The sequence below is a fragment of the Hevea brasiliensis genome, chromosome 2, assembly GCF_030052815.1.
Source record: "Hevea brasiliensis isolate MT/VB/25A 57/8 chromosome 2, ASM3005281v1, whole genome shotgun sequence".
Lineage (NCBI taxonomy): Eukaryota > Viridiplantae > Streptophyta > Magnoliopsida > Malpighiales > Euphorbiaceae > Hevea > Hevea brasiliensis.
In genome coordinates this window covers 8,306,553-8,314,154 of record NC_079494.1, presented here as the reverse complement: position 1 = coordinate 8,314,154, position 7,602 = coordinate 8,306,553, and positions in this window count along the sequence as shown.

Below are 7,602 nucleotides of genomic sequence, written 5' to 3'. Positions count from 1 at the left end.
TGTGATCTATTTGATTAATTTATAAAATATCCTATTATACTTGATTATGATGTATTTGATTAATTTATAAAATATCTTATTGTACTTGATTATAATTTAATTGATCATAATTACTTGATTAATAATCTAATTGAATATAATCCACTTGAATAATTAATAAAATATCCTATTGTACTTAATTATAATTCAATTGACCATAGTTATTTGATTTATAACTTAATTGATTATGATCTATTTTATTAATTTATAAAATATCATATTATACTTAATTATGATGTATTTGATTAATTTATAAAATATCATATTACACTTGATTATAATCTAATTAATCATAATTACTTGATTTATAATCTAATTGATTATGATCTACTTGAAGAATTAATGAAATATCTTATTGTACTTGATTATGATTCAATTGACCAAAGTTATTTGATTTATTATCTAATTAATTATGATCTACTTAATTAATTAATAAAACACCCTATTGTACTTGATTATGATTTATTTGACCATAGTTATTTGATTCATAACCTAATTAATTATGATCTACTTAATTAATTGATAAAATAGTGCTTGATTATGATTTAATTAATTAATTTATTATCTAATTGATTATGATCTACTTGATTAATTGATAAAATATCCTTGATTATTATCTAATTGGTCATAGTTACTCAATTTATTATCTAATTGATTATGATCTAATTGATTAATTATGACTTGATTAATTAATAAATTACTTGATAGTACTTAATTAATATATAATTGATCATAGTTATATGATTAATTAATCTAATTAATTATGATATGATTGAATATAGTTACTTAATTAATTGATCTAATTGATTATCGTCACTTCATTTATGATCTATTTAGTTTACTGTTGCCCAGTCGGTTCATAAAGGTAAACTTCAATTTGAAGGGTTTGAAACTTGAATCGAATCGATCAAACCAAACAAATTGTTGGTCCCATTATAGCTTAAATCAAACCGACTAGCTGATCCGGTTTGATTCTAACAACACAATATGAAATCAATTGTAATCGGTTGAATTTTTTGTGTGGTTAGACATGATTAGTTGAATTTTTGGTTGGCTATGATTAGTTGAGAGATTGATAGAAACTATTGATTCGTTGAAATTTTGATGAGATATGATTGATAAAAAAAGATGAGGGCTATGATTTATTGAGAGATTGGTGAGAGCTGATTAGTCAAAGAAGAGGACAGTTATGATTAGTTATATTTTAGAGGAAAACAAATCAATTTGGAGCCAAAATGGTTTAAGGATAAAGTAGAAATTTTGCATCACTTGCTTCAATTTTTTGTAATTTTTCTTTGTACACTAAGTGTTTTCTTTGTCTGTCATAGACAAGTGGATCCCTATTAGATGGACGAAATGTTTCTGTTGCATTTAATGATTCGGCTCCATACTAGAGAAACCTCCTCTACTTATACATTGAGTACAGGGACGAACCAACAACATTGGTCCCCTCATTTGAAAAAAAAAAAAAAAAACATTGGTCCTATATATATAAGTGGGAACTCTTGATAGTAAGCGCACTTGGTCCCCTCCCATTGTTTGAAAAAAATTGGTATATTATAATTTTAATACATTGACTTAATAATAATAATAATAATAATAATAATAATAATAATAATAATAAAATTGATGGAATTGAGATATTATTATAAAATTTTTTTTAAAACTCAATATAATAATAATAATAATAAATAAATAAATATTATAAAATGTGAATATTTAATTAAAATACTTTAAAAATAAAAAATATTAAAAGCAAAGATATAAAGAAAGGGACAATGAAAAATGATGGAAAAAAAATAAAAATAAAATGATACATATATTAAAAGTGTAGATCTTTGTTTTGGCATAATTGATAATTAGTCTCTTTTTACTTAATTTACTTCTTCATTCAATTTAGATCCTAAAATAGAATTTAATCATTTTAGCTGTGATTTAAATATTGATCCTTTTTCATAAATGATACTGTTGTTATTATTCTAATATTAAATTATTATTTTTAATTTGTTTTTTCTTATTTTCGTCATCAACACGTTTGATGTAAAAATGTCTAAATAAATTTATACTTTTATATGCTTCAATTTATAAGAAATTAATTAATAGTATTTTCTTTTATAATATATAATAGGTTCTTGATCCATAAAGCATAAGTAGTCTAATATTAAAATGATTATACTATACAATAATGATTGTACCATACAATCTTCTTAATTTAAAGTATGTGTATCAATGAGTTTGGGTGGTGATTCGTAGAAAGTTTTGGTGATCTATTTATATGAACATTATTAAATTTGTATTACTTAAATATTTTTCTTAAATTATTATATATGTGGATATATATGAAAGTTTATATGATTTATTTTAATGAATGAATATTGAATATTATTTGATAAAAGTGCAACTTATAAATTTTTATTAATTATAATAATAATATAATTTATTTTAATTTTGGTAATCTACATAATTAATCCTGCATTCGCCCTTGCTTGAGTATGAATAGCCTCTTGTAAGTGGTCCTACGATGACTACCTTTACAGAGTGATAACTATTACATTGTTATAACAACCTCATGTTACATGGACCATTTAGAGTAGTCATTTATACGATATTCTAAAGTACTCGTATAGAGTCATATAGGTTTATATCCACTGACTTCTTATGCTATACATGCCATCCATCAAAAAGGAAGAAATAGAAATTGATGAGAACAAGAGGAAAAAAAATGATTTCTTGGGAGAGTATGGAGAAATTAAATATGTCAATGTGAAAAGTAGTAAAAAAAATGTTAGATATGAGTTCTAATTAATGCAGGTAAGCTAAAATGAGCTCTTGTATTGCTTTTTTAGATATCAGCCCGTGTATTTGATACATGAATTTTATACTGTCGGAGTTGGAGTACATGAATTTTATGCTGTCGGAGTTCGAGCAGTGATTGAGGGAGAAAGAATAGGAATATCACAGCTAAACAACCACCTCTGAAATACCAAATCAAGCACACCCCTCACTATTTCTAATATCCCTAATTTTTAAAATACTCATTTTATGTATAAATGTTAATATTTTATTTTATTTAAATTTTGAGATTTTATTTGAAATTTTTTGAATTTTAGAAATTGGGTTTGATTGTTCCAAGTCGATAAATTTTGTTAATTTTTACAAAATAATTTAAAGATCACGTGATAAAAATAAAAATATATTTGGATTCTACAAATTTTATTTAGTTTTCTGAAAATTTTTCAAAATTTTGGACCTCGTTTTTTGTTTTAGGCAGAGTAAAAATTTAATTTTGGGTATTATGAATCTAACCGGATTGGGTCGGACCGGCCTTCTTCTTTGTCTTCTTCCCTCTCCCTTGCGCACCTGACCTCCTCCCTCTCTCCCTCATTTTCTCTCTCCTCCCTCCCCCCCTCGCCAGCCAACCACTATCCCGTCACCGGCGCACCACCCCTGTTGTCCCAGCTTATCGGCCGATGCTCAAGGGGTCGAAAAGTCACGCCAAACTCTCCCTAGCGCGAGCGCGACGTTCCACCTTTCTGGGTTGATTCCAATCAATTCGGCCACCAATTGGGCCAGGTCTTGTCTCAACATCATCTACACCTCGAGAGCTTTCCATAGGCACTAAGAACACCCAAATCCATTGAGCGGTTTGTCCAATTTTTGCCCGAAAAGTTTTAGCCCATTTTGATTTTTGAGCTAAATTTCTCGAAAACTGTGAACCTCACGAAAAATCCGAGAGTACTAGAGTGCTCCCCTCGAAGAGACCTTTGCTGCAATGCCCATTTCAAAATTTTTTGATATTGTTTTTTGGTGGGTCCCAAGGAACTTTGTATTGTTTTTCCGGGCATTAAATGAGCTTAATAAATTCTGTAAAAATTATGTACTAACCTCCGTGTTATGGGCTTCACGTAGATATATTCTATTCATAGAAATTTGACTGTCAATCGGGTTTACATTTTCGGGCCAGAGAGACAGACGACCAAAGCTACTTCATAACCAGGTCAAGATTATAGGCTACCTCACCATTTTCAGACATACCGGATATGTTTCCAATATCAGAATTGGTGCAGGTAAGCCCGAACCCTAAGTTTCTTAATTATTTAGTTTCGAGTTTACATTAAAAATCCATAAAATATTCGTGGGTAGTTAGAAAATTATAATTCCTTTTGTATTAACTTAGTAATATTGCTAAGGACTGCGGGGCAAAATTTCAAAATATTTAGAGCTCATTTGGGCAGTTTTTGCAGAAAGGGTTAGTTGTAGGGATTAAATTATAAAATTTCAAAATTGTGGCTATTGACTGTTTGGATGGGCCCTGGAAGGACCATATGATGTGATTGAGATATGGTTATATGACTTGTGGATATAGAAGTGTATTTTTGAGCCCTTTTACAGGTTGGGTTGGTCCTAGATATAGATGGAACTCTGTCAAATTTTCAGCACAATTTAGGGTATCTTTGGTTCTTTTTAAGCTTGTATTGAGTCGATTATATTAAATAATTATAATGTAATTGTCAAGTGAGCTGAGACAGCCTTCCTCCTCCGCTCAACCACCACAGTGACCTCGGTTTACATCTGTGAGTAAAATATTAATTCTAATTATAATTTCAATATTATACATATTCAAGGCATACCCATGCATCATTTATAAATATATATTTACGTAGTTAAATACTAGGCACGATTTATATTACATTTTTAATTAATGAAATGAATATGGATGTTGTTTTATGGTAATTTGGAGCTGTGTACGTATGTAGTGTGTGTGTGTGTGGTGATATTGGATATGGGCAGGACGGGTAGTCTCGGTTGAAGCTTGACTCACTGGGACTGATCTTACTGTGGTTAAGACGGGGTAGGCACGGCTCGAGTTGATCTCGCTGGCCCCAGTATTTGGATAATTAAGAGAAAATTTGGCTTGAAATGTACTCACTGGCAGAGGTTGGATTTAAGAGAGCTATTTAGGGGATCAGCTCCCATATATATATATATATAAATATATATATTGTTTGAACATTTTATGAGTGGGTGAGTGCTCCAAATTACCTTCTTGTTGTCTATGATGTGACGTGTATGAAATCTTTGAAGGTGTTGCATTCCATCCCTTAGGGTGCACTAACCTTAGATAGCTGTAGAAATTATATTTAAAATTAATATTTTACTCTCTAAGTCGAATACTCACTCCTGTTTACCTTATTTTTTCAGGATACAGCACATTTCTAGTTGAGTTTTAATGTGTCTCTCTCCTTCACAGGTCATTTAGTAATATCTGTTATGTTTTGTATAACTTTACTAAATTCTAGAACTTCGTATGTGTTAGAAGTATTTTATTTAGTTTGGGTCTATAATATAATGCCATGTTAGATTTGTAAATCTAATAAATGCATGTATGATTGGATTGGATGAGGGAGCTAAGCTCCCATTTGATTTTATAACATGATGAGTATGTGGAGGGTGAGCTGAGCTCTCCAAATTGATATATATTGTGCTTACAGGTCAAGTGAGTCAAAAACTCCTTATTGGGTGGTCCATATTATGGCCGGACTTAGTCTAATTGATTTTTTGAAATTGGGCTCAATATGGGCCTTAGGATTGGGTTAAGGAATAGTTAGGCTTACAGCGGGCCTCGGGGGCTTTAGACTGGCTCAAGTCTTAATGCTGGTCCGGCCCATAGGTTGGATTGTGAAAAATTTAGTATCAGAGCTTAGGCTCTAGATTCATGGGGAATATATGTCTATGATTTTGAGAAGAGTCTAGTAGGAGTCACATGCGGAGAATAAGGTCCACATTCATCATTGCATTGTCGTCTTCTAGTTTCTGCTTCGTATACCTGTGTGTAATTATGAGTCTATAGACCTGTGTAATATGCTGTTTTGAATTTTGTGGGCTAATGCTGCTGAATTTCAGGAAAATGCATAGAAGTAGAAGAGTTGCCACTATGCCAGAATGGGATGTGTCAGATGAGGTGTCGGCACAGGATAAGGCGCCTGCCCTAAAGAGGCGGGGCAAGAGACTTAAAGCTGCTCAAGTAGAAGAGCAGCCACTACTAGTTCAGGAACAGTCTTTTGTGGCCTAGGGTCCTATGGATCCAATGGCAGCTACCCTAGCCGGATTAGAGAGGACCATCGATATGATGGCACAATATATGGTCCACCCTCCACAACAGCAGCAGCCCACAGCACCAAGAGTAGAACCATACAAGCAGATCATAAACTTTAAGAAGTTATTGCCAGGCACTTATGATGTATCAGATGATGCCTATCGATTTTACATTGTGTAGACATGCAAGGGTGGAGCTACAGTTATCAGATAGGAGATAAATAGAATGCGTGTATTGGCACCCATACGTAGATAGTGGATGTCTGATTATGTGCTTCCTCGCATTGAAGGTTTATCTTAGACGCAATTTATGGATTTGTTTATTAGCAGATTTGTGGCAGAAAGCTTTAGAGATCAGAAGCAGTGGGCCTTTGAGGCCTTAAGTGTCACACCTTAACCCTCTGTAAGGCATAACATGATCCCATAGTATACCTAATGAATTACCGACTCCATCTATCGATAACCCATTAAATACACTACAAGGGATTTTAAAACAATTTTCTTACTTTTTAAAAGTAGTGAGCTTTTCTAGTAGGTATTAAAAACATTTACTTGAAGTTTAAAGATTTGATAAAATTTTTGTCCATTTTTATTTTTCAGTAAATTTTGAAAAAATTTCGGTAGAGTGCCGGCTGTATTTGAGAAAACCGAAAATTTTAACATGTAGAAAACACTTCCAATATAACACTTCATCAAATCTCAACCACCATTTCAACTCAAATCGACACAAATTAGCTGAACTCCCATAATTCAAATCAAAATTTCACAACTCAAAATTTCAATTCAAATATTTTCGAAAGTAGTAATAATTAGTTTCATACATATTTCATTAAAGAAAAATTAAGTTACATTCATCAGTCCAGAAATTTCATTTGAAAATTCAAAATAATAATATTACAAAATCTGTACAACTGCTCATGACCAATTTACAAATGTACATATAGTTAATTACATCAAAATAAACATGCACAATCAGGGTATAAGATTATACACGACAAAAGGTCTAGAAGAAGCTCTAAAATCCTTGGCAGCTCACTCCGCTACTCTACTAGTCTTTCTATCTGCGACAGCAATGAAAAGCTATCACTTAGTACAATGACTCAGTGGTACACAACATAACAGAAATACAATTTTATGTGTAAATCAAATCACATTTTTTCAATTATGGTACTAAAAAGGAAAAGCATATACAAAACACAATTTATACTTTTAGTCAAACATTCTCATTTCGGAAGTCACAAAACAATTTCATAAAAACACAGTTATATCATGCCATCAGTACAATGTTCATCTCAATAGCCAGAGGCTTATGAGAAATCTCAAGGCTAGCTAGCTCAATCTATGGGTACTCATTCAATTTCTTCCTCTACTGGCACACGCCTCAACACTTCAGCTAGAGAGGAAATCAAAATTCAAAACTAATTCCTCTCACTAGGCATACTAGTGAGGCATTCAGATATATGATCA